The 19733-nt window shown below is 43.1% G+C and overlaps 1 long non-coding RNA gene across 1 annotated transcript in view; it reads right to left on the bottom strand.

Moving 5' to 3' along the window:
- LOC130860881 (uncharacterized) overlaps positions 1-19501 on the bottom strand; it is a 38503-nt gene extending 19002 nt beyond the window's left edge. The window contains exons 1-2 of the long non-coding RNA XR_009055523.1: positions 19354-19501; positions 7169-7328 (exon numbers count right to left, since the gene is read on the bottom strand). This is a non-coding gene — a long non-coding RNA (uncharacterized LOC130860881). The remainder of the gene's footprint in view (positions 1-7168; positions 7329-19353) is intronic.
- Positions 19502-19733: the final 232 nt, after the last annotated feature.

Below are 19733 nucleotides of genomic sequence, written 5' to 3'. Positions count from 1 at the left end.
TAGAGGTTTGCGAATGATTTTTTTTTCTAGTAAATTAACTCCTTAAGATCATTAACATAAGCAAACAAAAAAGACTAGCAATCTCAAATTCCAAATTCTATAAGAGGAGAATTCCAAAGTGTGGGTAAACCCACGTGATAAGTAGTATGAGAAATGTATTAAGGTATACAGTTTTTTAAACATAGAAAATTGACTCTCCAAATATTTATGTATTATATGAAGTACTACTTTTTCTTTGTCCCTTTTCTGTTTAAAACACTCGCTTAATAGAAGTAAATGTTTAATGCCTATTTAAATTAAAAAAAATTTGACAAAGAAATTAAATCCAAGTTTGCTAACAAAACTATTTTAATGTTTGCATATTCTTTTCATCCATGGTTTGCATACAGACACATTTTAAATATCTATTAAACTAATATTGTATATTCTTACATTTTTTTATTTAATAAAGCATAAACATTTAATATCTTTTTATGGATTTTAGTATTACTATTAATGACTTTATACAATTCCAGAGGCTGATATACCATAATTTTCTAAACCATTCTCCTCATGGTCTATTTCACACTTTCTGCTATTCTACATCTCTGCTATTCAATATGGTAGCCACTAGCCACATGTGGCTATTGAGCACTTGAAATGTGTCTAGACTGGATTGAGATGTAATTTAACTATAAAATATGCACCAGGTTTCTAAGACTTATCATAAGAAGTAATAAATGTAAGTGTTTATATTGATTATTGAAGCTGAAATTATAATATTTGAATATACTGGTTAAATAAAGTAAGTTATTCAAATTAATTTCATGTTTCTTTTAATTTCTTTTAATATGGTTGGCAGAAAAATTTTAATTACATATGTGGTTTATATTATATTTATATTAGACAGGGCTGGTCTAGATAACAATTCAGTGAACAACTGCCTACATATAGATTTCTGCTTCTGTTGAATTATTTCCCCAACCTACATGCCAGTGAGGGAGCTTACTAGAACAAAACACGTATTTTTTTAAATTGAAGTATAGTTGATTTACAATGTTGTGTTAATTACTGCTGTACAGCAAAGTGATTCGGTTATACATATATATACATTGTTATATATATATTATTTTCCATTATGGTTTATCATAGTTTATTGCATATAGTTCTCTGTGCTATACACTAGGACCTTGTTGTTTATCCATTCTATATATAAAAGCTTACATCTGCTAACCCCAGCCTCCCACTCCATCCCTTCCCAACCCCTTCCCCCTTGGTAACCACCAGTCTATACTCTTTGTTCGTGATTCTGTTTCTGTTTCATAGATAGGTTCATTTGTGTCTTTTTTATATTCCACATATATGTGATATCTCATGATATCATATTTGTCTTTCTGACTTACTTCACTTGTATGATAATCTCTACTTGCATCCATGTTGCTGCAAATGGCATTATTTCGTTCTTTTCTATGGCTGAGTAGTATTCCATTATGTATATGTACCACATCTTCTTTACCATTTGTCTGTCAATAGACATTTAAGTTGTTTCCATGGCAAAACATGTATTTTTATGGCTCTTGCTACATATCACTATATTGCTTTTCAAAGGAGTTGTACCAATTTATAAAGAAACTAGTTCTGGGTCTCTCAGGAACTCTATTGGCACTGAATATTCAAAATAGTAAAAGTATTTTAAAGTATTTTTATTTTTGTTAATTTCCTAAGTGTAACATGGGTGTAAGAGTCAAACTGTCTGGATTTAAATCTCAGCTATACCCTAACTAGTCTGATTTGAGCAAGTTACTGAACCTCACTGGGCCTCAGTTTCCTCATCTATAAAATGGAATTAGATGAATTTATATATATTAAACACTTTGTAAATGTTAAGAATTATAAAATATTATATGTTACTATGATGGAAAATATCATTTTAATCTGTAATTCTTTGATTACTACTCAGGAAAAATGTTTCTCAGGGTAAGTGTTTAATATTTGTATTTTGTTCTCTAAATTTTCACTTCATATCCTTAGGTCACTAATCTATTGAGATCTTCGGTTTTATTTTTCTTTTAAAATTTGAATTACTTCTTCATATATATATATATCATATAGTTGAATACTTAATCATTTTTGGAACAATTAGTTTCTCAGTTTGTTGTCTTTAATTTTGTGTCATTGCTTTACATTTTAAATGTTTTACACTCAATATAGTTCATCATTTTTTAAAAATGTAATTCTTCCTTGACTTCAAAGCTATGAAAGTTATCTCTCAACAAGTGATACCCATGTCTTCCATTGCTGCTGGATCTTCTACAGTTTGAGGCTGGTTAATTTGTTTAGCAGAGGTTGGATTTTGCTAAAATTTTAGACTTTGACGTGCAGAAGATGAAACAGAAACTCTTCCATTTGGGTGCCAGGACACATTAGGTGCCTTCCCAGGGATGTTACGGTGACTTCATTGGAAACAGTGGGGCTCTGTGAAGACAGAACTGTTCAATTCTATAAGCAAATCAAATGGATCTGGTCTAAGTCCTTACTGTATGCAAAAGTACTTACAGATAAAACAAAGCAGCGCTAGGTTCAAATCCTCACTACTTACTAGCTGTGTGGTTGGAGGTAAATCACAACCATCTGGGAGCCTCATTTTGTTTTACTGGAGATTAAATGCATATGAAAATGCTTAGCATAGAGCAGCCAAAAATCAAACTCAACTTTTAAATTCTTTATTTTAATGCAATATTCAAGATTATCTCATTTTCTTAGTGAGTCAGAAAAGGGAGTGGTTCTTTAATAAACTTTTCCTTGTTAATCACATTTGACTGGATGTACCAGAAATTAGCTACCCCCACAAAAGATGACTAGAATATGCCTGCTGTCTGTTCAAGGTGAAGCAGTAGCTTTTGTCCTGTTCCACTCCCTACATTAGGCCTTAAAACAAACCTATGAGGTAAACAGAGCATTAACTCGTCTCTTCTCTTCCCTCCTCTTCTCTTTGAAAAGAAAACTGGGGCCCAGGAAGTTTCAGTGACTAGCCCAGTGTCACACAGAAGTGCCTCCAACAAAACAAAAACAGTCTCCTAGTCCCATGTACTTTCCAACTGCAAGAAGCTCCCTCTAGGTATACAGTTGGTTGAACTGGTTAACCTCTGATCCCTTCCAAACCAATTAACATAGTTATTAAGTTTGCTGGCTCTGGATTCCAAGAGACCTGGTGAGGTGCAACCTCCAACTCCACTACTTTCAAGCTGTGTGACCTTGTACTGGTCAATGAGCCTCTCTCCACCTCAGTTTTCTCATCTGTCATGTGGAACCAATAATTTTACCAAACTTATCAGGTTTCAGGGAGGACAAAAAGAAGTGATGCAAGTAAAGCACTTAGCACAGCATCTGGCAGTAGTAAGTGCTCAAGGCTCGTCAGCTGAAAATGAAAAACTAAACAATGTCTAGGAATAGTTGGGTTTAGAGGTCTGAACTCAAGTTTGAGTTAGGGCATCCACGTGCTTGATCCATTAACTAGGGCATACTATCATGAAGACTTCTGGAGGTTTTTCCGTGCTGCGTCTTTTGGTCCTATTTGGCATTTCAGGCTCACAGAACCATCTGTGGCAACTCTTTGGGCAGGTGCCATATTCCTTACCTGTCCCGGCTGGAAACAGCATAATTGGATACAACATGAGAAGCGATGGTAACGTCCCAGAGATGTTCAGTGATGAGCGTTAGTTTATCTACTGCAGGAACTGCTGAGGGGCAGCCAGAAGACACTAGAACTTGACTCTATTGTACTGTTTAACTCTGCATTTAGCAATGGCAATATCCTGATCCTCTCTAGCTGCCCGCAAGGCTGTTTTGCCTCTCCGGCTTCTGTGAACCCAAAGTGCCTTTCTCATCGAAGCTCTCACATTGGGCCAGATGTGGCTGGCCTCCTGGGGACACCACTACTCTCACCAACCACCTAGAACCCAGACTTCACACCCCCTCGCTAAAAAGGTGACTCCAAGCAGCAAAGAGCGTGAAGCAGACTCCACTCAGGACCTCTTAGGAAGGTCAGGAGAGGGCTGTATCATACACCATACAGAAAAGTAGATCAAAGACTCAGCTTTGAAAGCTCACGTTCCTTGCCAAAGCCCCCTGCCCAGGGACTGACGGTCTGATCGCCTCTCTTTCTTTCCCACAGACCCATGCCTTTTGGTGTTTTCCGCAGTTTGGCCCCAGCCGTTGCCTTGACTACCCCACAAAAACTTGAGACTTAGCTGGTCCCAGCCCCCCTAAAAATGTACTTCAACCACCACCTCTGTTCTTGCCCAATCATGCCTCTGGCATCAAAGCCCCATCCTTGAGGATCTCATCAAAAAATTTACCCAACAAATCGAAAGCCCTCCTGCAGGTGTGTGTGCCGATTTCACCAAGAAAATAGTATTATCTCAACGATGACTCTCTTGATCTTCGCCTGACTTCAAGTCTGCTTGCCTGTGAGCTCTGCAATAACAGCTGACGTTTATCCCATGCTCGCTCTGCCAGGCACTAGTCTAAGTGCTCCACAAGGACTTTTTCATTTATTCTCGTGACAAACCTTTATGATTAAGGATCATCATTGCCCTGGTTTTACAGATGAAAACCCGAGGTATGGAAAGTTAAGCAGCTTGCCTGTGCTCACACAACAAGTGGCAGGCCTGGCATTCCAACCTGGTTGGCTCCAAAACCCACAGTCTGCAGCAATAGGTCACAAGGGCAAAGACTGGATGGTTCTCAGGGCCCAGTTCCCATCCCCTTGCGCAAAGAAGCCCCCCACAACAGAGGGGTGTCGACTGTTTGCTGAGGAGCCAGATTTGGTTGGTCTTATTTCCTGTCTTCTATTTTGGAACACCTATTCCCCTCCCTTCTGTTTCGTCATTCAACTCAAAAAAAAAAAAAAAAATCACATATGGAGTTGTCTGTCATGTGCTGGGCACTGTGCCTGCTAGTGGAGAAACAAGGAAATAGAAGGCAGCGTCCGTGTCCTTGTGTGTAAAGGTCACTGCAGGTGAGAAAGACACAGTATCCAATAAAGTATAACACAACATTGAAAATGCCACATGGGAGACGTTAGAATACAGAGGTGACCCTGCAGGTGAGGGCATACCCTCTGGAGGGAGAGGCAGAAAATGGTGCCTGGAAGAAGTGGTAGCTGGGCTGGGTTTTAAAGAGGTGGGGATGGAAAAGAAAATAACGCTCAGCTACAAAGTCACAGCATTGTGTCCCGGCTCCGTCCTGCTGTGTCATAAGATTGAGTGGAAGAGGGAGAGCTGCCACAGGTGGAGCTCAGGAGAGGCCCGCTTGGAGCTGCCTTGATACCCAGCTAGCAGCCTGACATGCCCCCTGAGGGAGACTGGGAGTCAGAGAGGCTCCTGGGCAGAGAGGGGCTGAGGTCCTCCTGTCTGTCTGGGGAGAGCACTCTGAGGACATCATGGAGAATGGACGGGAAGGTGTCTGTGGGCACCATAGCCCATAGACCCATGAGGAGGCTCGTGGAATGGTCCACAAGAGGAAGAGACACTGGTCTGGATTTGGGAGGAAAAGCAAGTATTTGAGGGTTTCTTAATGAGATATGGAAGTTTTGACATCATAGATTCTGCTCTTTCAGTTTTAGTAACAGCATTGTTGTTTAATCACATCGATACAGCTTTTCTTAGTTAATTCTCTACATGCTCAGAACTTGAGGTAAGATTCCTTGATTTAGCAAATTGAGGAATCCACTTCATTCTCTGGATATATTTCCTAAAGTCCAATCAGGAGTAAGAAGCCACCATTGCCCATCAGCTATTTCTTTTCATCTACATTTTTCTGACCTCTTTCTCAGAAAGGCAGAGTTCAGGATCTCTGATCTCAGATTCACAATTCCTTGCTGAGATTTTAGAACATTGGGAGCTTGAAAAAGTGTAGCACAGGGCAGTAATTTTCCAACCGGACTGCCTTCATTGGTCTATGTTCTCTGTCCAGCTAATTACCTTCCACCAAGGCCAGGAATGAGTTGAACTGGCCCATGGGAAGCCTCAGTGATGTGTGGGCCCTGGGAGGGGTTGGCATTACTGTTTCTTCAAGTTCTGATCTATAAAACCACAAAGATTGAAGAGTAGGTAATTGTATCCCCCAAACCCTTGCAACCAAGGTATTGGTTGACATTCAATAAATGCTTGCCTGTTGAATGAACGAATGAATGGATGAATGAAATGGAGAACAGGCGTGAGACGACTTGTATATGTTCAAATAAACTTGAACTTGCTTGAACTGTGTTCCTTCAACCTTACAGCAAGTGAGGGATCTAAGACAGTTCATTATCCAGTCTTCTCAGAGAGATCCAGATATTGGAACCAGGGGCTATAGCCCAGAATCTGGTACCTGGTAATGAGAATGTAACCCCCTGAAACTGAAGCTATTAAAATTCAACATATATAGATCAAGACCAGCAAAGCAACCTCCTGAGTGGAGTCTTCTTTCTACCCCCAGTCTATCCCTAGTACAAACTATTAGAGTTGCTGTTCTAAAATAGAAATTAGGTGGAAACTCTGCCCTGTGGGAAACAATTCCCCCTCACCTATACAATAAAGGAGGATTAACATTCACGAGAGCCTATAGTATACTGTGACTGTCCTAGGAATTTATACTTCACCTTGTTTCAACCTATCAACAGCCCTCTGGGGCAGGCATTATGTCCCCATCTTATAAATATGGATGCTGAGACTCAGATAAAGTAATTTGTCCTCAGTCATATAGACAACAAATAATGAAACTCAAAGTCAATTCACTCCAAACCCCAGGACATTTCTCCTCATACTGCACTGCCAGAAATCCTTTCCATTATACCACGCTGTCCAGAAGCCTTTGTAGGGCTGTAGGCCTTTTATGAGCTGACTCCATCCCACGTTTCCAGCTTTATCTCCCTCACTCCATGTCCCTCTCTCCCTGAGCTCCTGCCACAATCATCCATGAGGTATTTCAGTGGCAGTCATGTGCTCCCAGGTCACAGACATTTTGCAGTGCTGTTGTCCTCTGGTCTGTATACCTTGCCCCTTTCTCCACCATATACACTCCTATTCATCCTTCAAGATCCAGTTCAAATATCCTCTCCCTCTGAAAGTTTCTCTGATCACTCTCCCCCACCTAAGCAGTTGATGGCCCCCTGCCCAGGGGTCCCACTGCCTTTGGTACCTACCTCCATCACCGCAAGCAGCTCTCAGTCTTATCCTGTCTTACACCCCATTAGCCATGATTGCATGTTTAAGAATCCACTGCAGGCAGATTCTGTGTGCTGCCAGCCCTCCAGCGAGGCAGATGCCACCCTCTCTCCGTGGAAAACACTCACACAGCATTTCCTGCAATGAAATCAGGCAATTGTTTTAAAACAAAATCCTTCCTGGGTAGAATTAACCATCAGGTGAGCTGTGGTTTTATTCACACTGCAGTATGTGAGTATACGTGATGACTTGTCCCATTTTGCACAAGGTGCTACATTCTTCTTCTTCTTTTTATTATGACTATGAAATGTATGGGCTATGAAACCTTGACATTAAATTAGCCTCACACTGTCCCTGCTCCTCCCACTCCTGTTCTATGAATAGTAGACTGTGCTGAGAGCAGGACAAATGAATCAAACGTGACACCGCTTTCCCAGGGAGGCTGAAGCTCAGGATTATGGAATCGCTGGCTGAGGGCTTGTGATTTGCACACAAGCCACTGCATCATTCATTTTCTGCTGATCTCGTTCTTTTGGCTAGAATAGTGTGTTGCCTTCCATGCACCTGATTGAGCCAGTCACAAAGGTAATAGCTATGACTACTAGTATAATAATAAATAGCTATCATTGATGGCTTACTATCTCCCAGGCAATTTTAGATGCTTTGTCATGCTCCCTTCCCCACAAGCTTGCAAATGTAATGGCTTTGTGGTTAAAAACAGGTTCTGCAGTCAGACAAATGTGGATTTAAATCCTGACTCTCCACGTCCTCACTGTGTGACCCTGAGCAAGTCACTCAACCTCTCTAAGCCCTAAAATCCTCATGTGTGTAAAATAAGAGTGACACATATGCCTGTCCTTGAGTTGCTGTGAGAACGACATTCATCACTGTGTGGGAGAACTGGTAACGATTTATCATCTTACTATCACTATTAAGCAGGATGAAGAAATTGTGGCTCGGAGAGGTTAAGTAGTAGCAAGCCAATTGATATACAGCTACTAAGTGGTAAAGCTGAGATTTGAGCTCAGATCTGTTTCTTTCCAATGCAGCATAGCAAGACTGCACAGTGGTTAAGAGTATAGCTGCCCAAGTTCAATTCTGGCTCTGCTGCTTGCTAAGCTTTGTGATCTTAAGCAAATCACTCATCCTTTTCTCTGTATCTCAGTCTCTCCATTTGTAAAATAGGTGTGGTGCGTTTGTTGTGACAATGAAATGTGTTGGTATATGTACAGCTCTTAGGAGGGTGCCTGAAATTTATAAATGCTATACATGTTTACTATTATAATGACTTTCTTAATTTTCCAGCATTGGGTCTTGTTGGACTCCCAGCGCAATAGCTAGGGTGAGTGATGGTGGAAATTTGGGCAGTTGCTCTGGACAATTCAGTTGTTTCTGCTTCTCTAAGATATTTCTCAGAATGTTCTTTGAGTGGAATTATGTCCTGACCTTAAATCTCCTCTAGTATAAATATTCCCAGGTTCTTCAACTGCTCCTAGTGACACTTGTAAAAACTGCCCCCACCATTAACCACACTCTGGTTGCTTCGTCCTCTAGAGCATCCTCCAGACCAGGTATCAATCCTCTAATTGATAGAAGATTGATACCTGGTCTGGATAATTCTTTATTGTGAGGGGACTGGGGAAGGGGCTGGCCTATGCAGTGTAGGATGTTTAGCAGAATCCCTGGATTCTACCCACTAGATGTCAGTAGAATTCCCTCCCAGCGTGACCACCAAAAATGTCTCCAGACTTTGCCAAATGTCCCCTGAAGGTCAAAATCACCCCCAGTTATAAACTGCTGGTATAGAGCTTGGCCCCAAATTGACTAAATTCTCAGGATGGAGTCTAGAGCTGGATATGCAACACTGACCACTTTTAAAGCAGCTGCAGATTACTTTAGCTCCTTTGACCATTAAGCAACTCTGTTCTGTCATTGAACTTGCTGACTGCTAAGACCCTGAAGTCTTTTTCACAGTACTGCTCCCTGTGCAGATGGATTTTTGGTCTAAAGTGCATCTCTTCCTCAGAAATGTGTTAGAGACTGCCAATTGGTCCAGCTTGTATATGATTATCAGGGTAATTCTCTCTAAAAACCACCTTCCCCCAGTCCCAGAAGTGGCCACCCTCTTCTATTCTTCCAATCCCACTCACCTACAAGTCCTGTTCCAAATGCCACAGCCCTAGAAAGTACCCCAGATCCTTCATCAACGCTCTTATTTCCCAGCTTGGTCTCCACTGTGCTTTGCTTGCATCCTATGAGCTGTTTCTCCCAGAAGACTGTTAGCCATTTGAGAGCAAGGACTTACTCAGAGGGGGAGTCAAGGAAGGGAGGGAATACGGGGATATGTGTATAAAAACAGATGATTGAACTTGGTGTACCCCCCCCCAAAAATAACAAAAAATAACAACAAAAAAAAAGGACTTAGAGAAATCCCACAGTTGCATTCATCTGCTCAGTGCAAAATCTGTCCTAGTGAATGTTCTTTGAGTGGAATTATGTCCTGATCAGCTCATAAGGCCTTCAACCTGTCCTTGTGTTCCAGCACATCAACACTCAACAATTCCCCCGGCATTGAATGCCATCCCCACACTGTATACACTTACCCACCCAACCAGTCTCCAGATATATCACCAATTTCGTCAGCTCACTGCTTCTGCCCGGGAACAAGTCTGCCTGAGAGTCCACAAATAGCTGCTTTCCTAACCTGAAACACCTACCTCATCCTTAAATCCCAGTCATCGTCTTAGGCAAAGCTCAGCTCTTATTTAGCTGCTTTGGATCCATTTTGGAATGAGACAGGAAATAAAATGCAAATCCTATTTTCACAGCTGAGCCTTTCCTTTATTCTCGAAGGCAAAATACTGGGGTGACTGCTATAGGCTACCCAATCAGGCAAGTCACAATGGGCTCAAATCACAAGTCTGTAGATTTTATAACACAGTGACTCCAGGGAAATTACTTCATTTTCCTACCTCAGTTTCCCCATCTGTAGATGAGGCATTTACTTACATGTAAGTGCCTGTAGCACAGGGTAGGTGAGAAGAGTGAGATAATGCATGTAAAGCATTCCGCCCAGAGCCTAGCACATGATAAGCACTCCAGAAGCATCAGCGGTTATCAGGCCTTCCCTGACCAGTCCACCTCCTACTCATCTCCCTTCTAGATTCCCATGGTCCATAGACTGTGTACCACCTGATCTATCCCTCCATTATATACTGTCTTACATTATTCTCTTGCATGGGTTTAAGATTTGGTTGTGTCTCTTCAAAGACTGTTTAAATACTCTGACACCAACAACTCATTCATCGGACAAATATCTGGGGTGTACTCACTGTGAGCATCGGGCTAGGCCCTGTGGATGGAAAGTGCACAGATATATCGAGCTTGGACCCTGACCTCTAGGAATTTATGATTTAGTGAGGAAGATAAGATGTGTACAATAAAGAGTTACAACCACGTAGAGAATAACTAGTGTCATTGGAAAGGTGTAAGAGTCCAAAGGCAAGAAGACACCCCATTGCCTGGGATGATCAGGAAAGAGTCAGGAAATGTGGGACTTACAGAGATGGAGGATGGTGAGAGAATGCTTCATGGGAGGATGGAACAGGTTAGGCAGAAACTTGGGGGTGGGAAGGCAAGAAGCTTATGTGGGAAAATGAGTGACTTTAGTATGGGGTATGTGAAAGGCAGCATTGGGAGATAAGTTTGGGAGACAAGAATACTGAAGAAGTTATATTTCATTCATATGGAGTGGGGAGAGTCTGAAGCCTTCAGCAAGGGCAAGGCTTGCTCTGGAGGGATGCACGAAGATCATTTCTGAGGCCACAACAACAATTGAGGTATGAGATAGAGGGGGTTATGAAGATGGGAGAGAGGGATGGATGTGGACAAGACCCTGTCATGTGGAGAGGATGTGGATTCTTATGTGGTCTTCACTTTGCCCCCTATAATCTAGTCTCCTCACACCAGCCAGAGGGACCCTTTGGCCTTTGTATGTCAGACCATGTCACTTTTCTGATCAAAACCTTCCAAAAGCTTCCCATCACACTTAGAACTAAATTCCAAATCCCTTTCCGTTCTTTACAGCACAGTCTGTATGTGCCACTTCTCTGGCCTCATCTCTTTACTTTCAACCTGTCACCTGATGCATTCCAGCCACTGATCTTTTTGTTGCTCCTCAAGCATGCTCCCACCCCTGGACCTTTGCATTTGCTGTGCCCTCTGCCTGGTACATTCTTTCCCAAATAGCCACATGGTTTGTTCCCTCATCTCATTCCAGCCTCTGCTCAAATCTACTTCCTCAAAGAGACCTCCTCTGATGAAAATAAGCAGCATCCCCACCCCTCACTTTCTATCTGCTTTATTTTTATTGATAGCACTTATCATTTACTAACTGGCATTATAATGCATGTTGATGTGTTTATTTTTTTTAATATTTATTTATTTATTTGGCTGCGCCAGATCTTTGTTGTGGCATGCAGGATCTTTAGTTGTGGCATGCAGGATCTTTAGTTGTGGCATGTGGGCTCTTAGTTGCAGCATGCAGGATCTAGTTCCCTGACCAGGGATCAAACCTGGGCCCCCTGCACTGGGAGCATGGAGTCTTAACCACTGGACCATCAGGGGAGTTCCAATGTGTTTATTGTTAGGGTCCCCACTAGGAGGTAAGTTCCATCAATTTGGGTCCCTGCTGTATCCTCAAAATAAAAGAATGAGTAAATAAAGGTGGAAGTCAAGGAGACATCAGCATTTCCAATCTGGGTTAATGGGAGGCCAGTGGAGCTGCCATGGATGAAGACAGGAAATACAGGGGAAGGAAGGACTTTGAAAAGAAAAATGAGGTCAGTTTCTAACATTTAATCTGCAGTATCAGAAAGAGACCGCAGTTTATAATCTTAGATGGTAGCTGGGAAAAGGACTGGAATTCAGGAGGGTATTAGGATTCAGGAAACAACCACAGAGAAGCGATTACTCAGCCATGAGACTGAATGGGCCAAGAGCAGAGCAGAGCACCAAACCCATCTTTGAGGCACACCCAAAATGAGGAAACAGGCAGGGGAAGAGAGGTTTTCAATAGCTGCCCATTGTTCTTGGGAGTAAATCCCAAACCCTTTCCATGCCTCGCAGGACCCTGCATGATCTGCCCCTTTGTTCATGGCTCCTGCCTCATCTCGCCACCACCTTCAGCTATACCGGCCTGCTTTCAGGTTCTTGAATTTGCCAAGCACCTCACCTCAGAGCCTTCACAGCTTTCCTGCTGTTTCCTGGAAGCCATCCCTCCAAACTCTCCACTCCTCACCCAGCTAACACTTATTCATCCTGCAGATCTCAGCTTAAATATCACTTCCTCAAACTGTCCTTCCTTGGCTTCCCCTCTCTCAGTCTTCCTCCCTGTTATATGCTTTTGTAACACTCTTACAAATAGATGAATACACACACACACAGATGCAACAGGTAACTGAGACAGAGAAAATAGATGACTGTTTGTCTGATGTCTGTCCTCTTAAACCGTACACATCAGGGGCCAGTGGGCCAGGGATGATGCCTGTGTAATTCACCACTGTGTTCCCAGCACCTAGCACAGTTGTGGTTCATAACAGATGCTCAATTAAAAAAAAATGCTGAATGAATGAACTGAAAGAGTAGCAAGAGAGGTAAGAGGAGAACCAAAATCGTACAATGACTTACAGTCAAGGCAGACTTCCTGAGCAGAAGCAGGGCGTTGGCATGGTCCAGTGCTACAGCTGATTGTGGCAGGCTGAAGATCAATGCAAACCAAGAATCCAAGGGGCTAGATTATCATAACTTTAGGAACCAGATTTAAGTACAGTGATGAGGGAGGGAGACGAGGTGGTGAGTCCTGACAGCAAGTGATGAAGGAGAGTGTGGGTGGCAGAGAAACAGAATTGGCTAGTATAGACTACTCTCTCCAGAGATAAAATTAAGAAGAGGGAGAACAGAGGCTGGAATTGTTAGCAGAGTCACCAGAAGGAATTTGAGGGTAAAGGAGAACTTCACATTTTTATGTCAACAGAAAATATTTAGTCAAAGGGAAAAACAAAATATTTTTAAAAAGTAGGAGATGATTGATGGGGCAAAGCATCTGAAGAGAAGGGGAACAGGATTGGGGACTCAGGTGGAGAAGCTGGAACTGGGAGTCGGGGGGAGAAGACTCACAAAGTCTGGGCAGATGCCACACGTTGCATGTACATCAGGCCATTCCAGCCTCTCTACAGATCCCTTTGAGGCAGATACTATTATTACTCCCACCTAGAGATGAGGAAAGCAAGACTTAAAACATTAAATTGATTATTCCAGGACACAAAACTACCTGAGGACTTCCCTGGTGGTGCAGTGACCAATGCAGGGGGACACGGGTTCAATCCCTGGTCTGGAAAGATTCCACATGCTGCAGAGCAACTAAGCCCGTGCACCACAACAACGGAGCCTATACTCTAGAGCTCTTGAGCCACAACTACTGAGCCCACGTGCTGCAACTACTGAAGCCTGGGCGCCTAGAGCCCATGCTCTGCAATGAGAAGCCACCCCACTGAGAAGCCCATGCACCACAACAATGGAGCCTACACTCTAGAGCTCTCGAGCCACAACTACTGAGCCCATGTGCTGCAACTACTGAAGCCTGGGCGCCTAGAGCCCGTGCTCTGCAATGAGAAGCCATCCCACTGAGAAGCCCATGCACCCCAACGAAGAGTAGCCCCCGCTCCCGGCAACTAGAGAAAGCCCGCACAGCAACAAAGACCCAACATAGCCAAAAATAAATAAATAAAAAATATAATAAATTTTAAAAAATAAAAGTTAAAAAACAAACTACTTGATATCTGAGCTGGAATTCAAGCCCAAGGTTGTCAGTTTTCAAAGCCCATGTTTTTCCATTATTCTTCATAAGCATCCCAAAGGATGAAGGGGAAGAGAAAGACTGTCCCCACTGAGATGGGGTAGAAGGGAATGTGGAGGAGGGCAGGGAAGTGGAGAGAGCTCCGGTGAGATGGCCGGCCTTCCACAGTCAAAGAGGAGGTACAGGCATCTTTGGAAAGCAGAGCTTGGCTCCAGGAGATGGAAAGGTTTGGAAGAGATGCTAGCAAGTGGAGGAGGAGGTGAGTTGCGGGTGATGAGAGGCTGGCCAAGCAGGAGAGAGGAGCCTTCTAAAGGCGAACCAGAGGAGTTTGGAATGGGTCCAAACAGCCTGGTTTCCTGAAGTTCCCCAGCAACCTGGAGGAGTGGAGACAATAGAAAGGGTTCGTTCGGGCCTAAAAGTTGGCAAGGGGGGTGAACGGGGAGACTGCAGCAGAAAGACAAGAGAGCCAGACAAGGAGCAGCATCTCTGCAGTGACTGAATCTGGGGTTGCAACTGGGCTGATGTTAGAGACATTAGGAGAAGAAGGAACTTGGATTATGAAAATGGAGGTTTTGAGGCCAGTGCAGTGGAAAGGTCATCAGGATGAGGGTGGGAGTCCTTAAGGGAGGCAATGGGAGCTGGAGAGGTGAAGACCATGAGCCTGGTGGGGAAATTCTTGAGGAAGGAGGGCGCCCTTCCCAGAAATCAATAAATCACGGCACAAGGGAATGCCAAATGGACGGAGTGGACTCCAGAAGAGGGAAGTCTATTGCAGAACAATGACAGGACTATGGTCTACGAGCCGGCGAGGAAGGCATATGCTTATCGCTTCCCAAAGAAGAGAGAACACAGAGAGGTGGAGCATGAGTGGCCCCAGTGGGGAACTCGGTGAGGGGAGCGGGGTCTTGACAATGCAGTCAGGTTCCCTTGAGACAGTGGCAGTAATGCTTGAGGAGATCACTGACCACCCAGGGAAGCTCTTTGAGCTTAGAAGGAAGGTCAAGACTGAATTTGTAAAGGAGTGAGATAGTGAAGGAAGAGATAGGAAGAGCAGTATCTGAGGCTGTGCTCTGGATGCCGAGTTTAAATAATAGTAACTAATTCACTGCAAAAACGACCGTTGAGGACCTATGTGCTAGAGTCAGAACACAGATAAGACACAGTTCACACCCCAGAAGAGCATCATTTAACAGAGCAAACAGATTCATACCTTCGTGGTTAGAATGCAGTCAGATGGCTCAGGTTCAAATCACAGCTTGGCCACTTGCCACTTGCAGTAGACAAGTTACTCAAACTCTTTAAACCTCAATTTTCTCATCATTAAACGGAGATAACAATAGGGCCCACCTCACTGACTTGGTATGAAGATTAAACAGGATAACATGAAATGAACTTAGCACAGTGCCTGGAACACATTTTTCATCGATGCTAGTCATTAATACTAATCAGAATAAAAAGGAGAACTGCTGAGATACAGCTATGACCAGAGTACTTTTCTTACTAGAAGAAATCAGGAAAATACTTGATTATTTCAGGGTGAGGAAGTTCTTTAAAGCAGAACATAAAACTCAAAAGCCATAAAGCAAACGATGGTCATATTTACTGACATAAAAATGTAAGCTTAAAAAGAATGCGCACCTTCTATATGACAAGACTTTATAAAGTTAAAAATAAAAATTTGAAAAAAAATGTTTAGGCTCTATAACAAAAGAAAGTTTATATGAATGCTATTTTAAAAGCCATATCAATAGTCAGATTCACAGAGACAGAAAAAATAAGGGTGGTTGCCAGGGACTGGAGGGAGGGGGGATGGGGAGTTTAATGGGTACAGAGTTTCAGTTTTGTGAGATGAAAAGAGTTCTGAAGATGGTGGTGATGGTTGAACATTGTGAACGTGCTTAATGCCACTGAACTGCGCACTTAAAAATGGTTAAGATGGCAAATTTTATGTTATGTGTATTTTGCCACAATTTTTTTCAAGGCTATTACAAATGAGTAAAAAGTGAAATTGAACACTTCTACAGGAAAATGAGTGATGAATGTAAATAATCATTTACAGACAAAGGACACAAGTGGTGATTAAATATGAAAGACTATTCAACTTCAACAACAATTAAAGACAGGAAAGTTTTTGACCAGTTAGGTAACAAAGATGTAACACTGATAATATCCAGTCATGGCTGTGAAGATTCAGACATTCTTACCAGCCACGGATGGGAGCGTAACTGGGCACTGCTTTTTTTAGAAGACAATCAGGCTGTAGCTATCAAAATACAAAATGGGACGCCATTTGGTGCAATAATAGAGGAGCAGCCACTCAAATATATTAAAGGATTTATCCCAGCATTGCTTGTAATTTAGAAAAATAGGCTACCTAAATAGCCATCACGAAACTGATTTTTTAAATGATGGTACAAGCCTACAATGAACCAGTAATCAGCCATTGAAAGATCAAGGTTGTTCTCTTCTAATGTGAAAAGAAAAATGAGAGAGAATAATTGAAAAATGTCACTCCATAGTATTATTGTGTGATCTGTGTTTTTTCACTTTCCTTTCTTTATTTAAAAGAAAAGAGTACGTTTGTAAATGCTAGAGGAAAGAAAAGAATATGTTTGTAAGTGCAGAGAAAAGAACTCAGTGGTACCAATGGCCACCTGGGAATGGGAAGGGAGGATTTTGCTTTTGACTTTATACGCCTCTGTGATGCTTGCTTGAGTTTTCTAGGAGCATTTTCTAATTTTGTGGTAAAAGAAACAAACATGGGAAAATGTGGAAGAAATCAAAGTGTTTTAGGAGGCAGAAACAGACCTAACAGCCTGGGGGAAGTGTCACAATGGAAATGAGGTATAATAAGGTGCTGCCCGGTGAACAGGAATGTGTTAGGAGGAGAAGGTGATGAAAGACACCCCCAGGATGAGGGAGTGGGCGCCTGGGAGACAAGGGGGAGTGGGGCCAGGGAGCTGACCAGGCAAGACAAGGCACTGAATTGATTAAAGCAACTCCCCCAAGTGACAAGTGGAATGTTGGCTTAAAAGACTACAGTGGGCCCTCTGTATCCACAGGTTCCGCATCCGCACATTCAACCAACCGCAGATTGTGTGCTATGTTTACTATCTCCGGTTGGCTGAATCCCCGGATGCGGAACTGAGGATACGGAGGGCGATTATAGGACTTGAGCATCCGTGGATTTTGGTATCCAGAGTGGGTCCTGGAACCAGTTCCCTGCAGGTACTGAGGGTTGACGGTACCTTTATTCACCCAAAAGTATTTATTGAGCACTCACTGTGTGTTTTGGATTCAGTAATGAATAAAACCCACATGAATCCTTTTTCTTTCAAGTTTCTTTCATTCTAATGGGAGAGGAAGACATCAAATACATTTAACTAAAATAATAAAATAAAATACTTGGCAAGGGCTTTGAAGAAAATACCAACAGTGCTAAGATGGAGACTATGAGGAGATTGGGTCTAGGCAGACCCTTCCAAGGCAGTTACGTTTAAGCTGAATCCTGAAGGATGAGGGCACTCGCTTGATAGTTTGGAGGGAGGGGCCAGTGCTTTTTAGGCAGAGAGAACATGTACAACACTGAGCAGCATAGAGGCTTATTTAAGAATGGAAGACTAGTCAACTATTTTTCAAAATAACACCGTGCATCTAGACCTGCTGAACACCTGGAAACACCTGTGAACTTATTAGCTTTTTGTATTAGTGGCATTTAAATTTTTATTGTATGCTGAATTTTGTACTATAAGCTTTGTTCATGAATCATTAGGAATTTCTATCTTTGTGATGTGTGTGTGTGTGTGTGTGTGTGCGCGCATATGCACGTACGAGAGAGAGGAGAGAGAGAGAGAGAGAGAGGAGAGATTTGGAGTATAATATAGGTATGCTATCCGTCTCCATGTTAAACAATTAAACACAGAAATCAGTGCATCCTGAAACCATTATCTTTGAAACTGAACACCATAAGTTTCATGGTACAAGCCAATTGTTACTGAAAGTCAGATTGAAATTGCAAAAAGCTGCAAGGAAGGAGAGCAGGGATCTGGGGTACAGCATTTTAAAACTTCTAACCATTATCTGAATAGCAAAGAGTATAATAACTGATACGCAAAACTCTCCCTCATTCAATTAAACATTGTTGATTTTTCCAAGAGCCAAAGATGGAGCAAACACAGTGCCTGTCCTCAGGGAGCTCACAGACAAAGTGGGGAGACTGACACATGGGACAATCTCACACAGGTAGTAACTGTTAGAAGAGAGCCTGCCTATAGTGTGATGGAAGCACCATCTGGGAGCATTGCACTCAGCGAGGGGTAGGAATAGGAGCCCTCCTGCAACGAGAGGTAATGTTGGGGGGCTGGGGGGGGTCAGTAGGGGGGTGGCCTTTCACATAGAAGGAGCTGCACGCATAAAGAAAGCAGAGCTGAAAGGACACAGTGTTTTCAGGAAATAACCAGCAGGCAATTGTGGCGAGAAGGTCAGGGAGTGGCTAGTGATGAAGCCAAAAGCGGGGCAGAGAGTCAGTGGGGAAGGGCCTTGAAGGGCCATGAAGAACTTTCCAATTTCTCCGGGGGAGGGGGAGGGGGGGCAGTCCCTCAAATGCTTTTAGGAGGAGGGAGGCGATCAGAGCGGTGTTTAGGAATCACTCTGACTTCCGTGTGGAGGAGACGCCCCACCCTCACCCCAGCCTCGCCTCTGTACCCCAGGGGTTTTAATGGGGGATGGAGAAAAACATCAGCCAGTCCTAGCACTTGCTCCCCAGTAGGGCGGACCCTGCACCCACCCAGCCATTTTCTCCAGGGAAACAGGAACCAGGAGGGTGGGGGCAGTGTCCTTATGAAGCCCTGTGCACACCGCTACATCCCCACTTAAAAGATGCCTGTAGTCCCGTCACAGGCTCAGACAGAGCTGAGACCTGGCTTCAGGCTCCTTCCTAGAGGGAGTGAAGAGGAAGCTTATCCTTTATGTGCCCAGGAGACAGTACTGCTTGATGCTGGGTTATTTCCTAAGCTGAGCTTTCTCCATGACTTTATATTTCAATTTGGGAAAGCCTTTGTCATTTAGAAGTTATGTTTCTGGCTGCAGATCAACAATGGCAAATATGGACACTGGGAACAGGCCCAGAGTCCCAAAATGATTAATATCCTGTGCTGTGAGATGTCAAAGCGCATTGATAGCCAAAGCTTTTAGAGAGCCAGGCAGTGCAGTGTGATGGCAGTCAGCCCCTTGAGTCATTTGGGGGAAAGATGCTATAATTCCAAGATACTAAGTCAATGAAATTGAGAAAAGGATCTGAAAACAAACCTTGTGGACGTTCATTTTCAGGAAATGCTGTGTTGGTTTGCCAAGCTCCGATTAGCCATGGATTCTCTAGGGAAGCTCAGCCATCCCAGGTTTACTGTCCTCTTGCTCTAGACCCCATCACTTGCTTTGACCAATTGCCGTCCTGCCTCTCCAGACTGTCACATATCAATCGCTCTGTTTATCTTATTGTCGGCCTGTTTTGGAAACACGCTCCTAGCCTCCTGTCTGACTCATAGGTTAAGGAGCATGAGTAATTCTTCTGGAACTCACTTGGAACAGGAGGGAACCCTTCCCTTTTGATTTCCGGTCCTAAAAAAAGACAAGATAGTTCACACAGGATGCTAATTAGTTTTCCTCTTCAATAGTTAGTGTGGCCTACC

This window comes from Hippopotamus amphibius, chromosome 9 (assembly GCF_030028045.1).
Source record: "Hippopotamus amphibius kiboko isolate mHipAmp2 chromosome 9, mHipAmp2.hap2, whole genome shotgun sequence".
NCBI classification, from domain to species: Eukaryota; Metazoa; Chordata; class Mammalia; order Artiodactyla; family Hippopotamidae; genus Hippopotamus; species Hippopotamus amphibius.
This window is presented reverse-complemented; position numbering and strand designations above follow the sequence as displayed.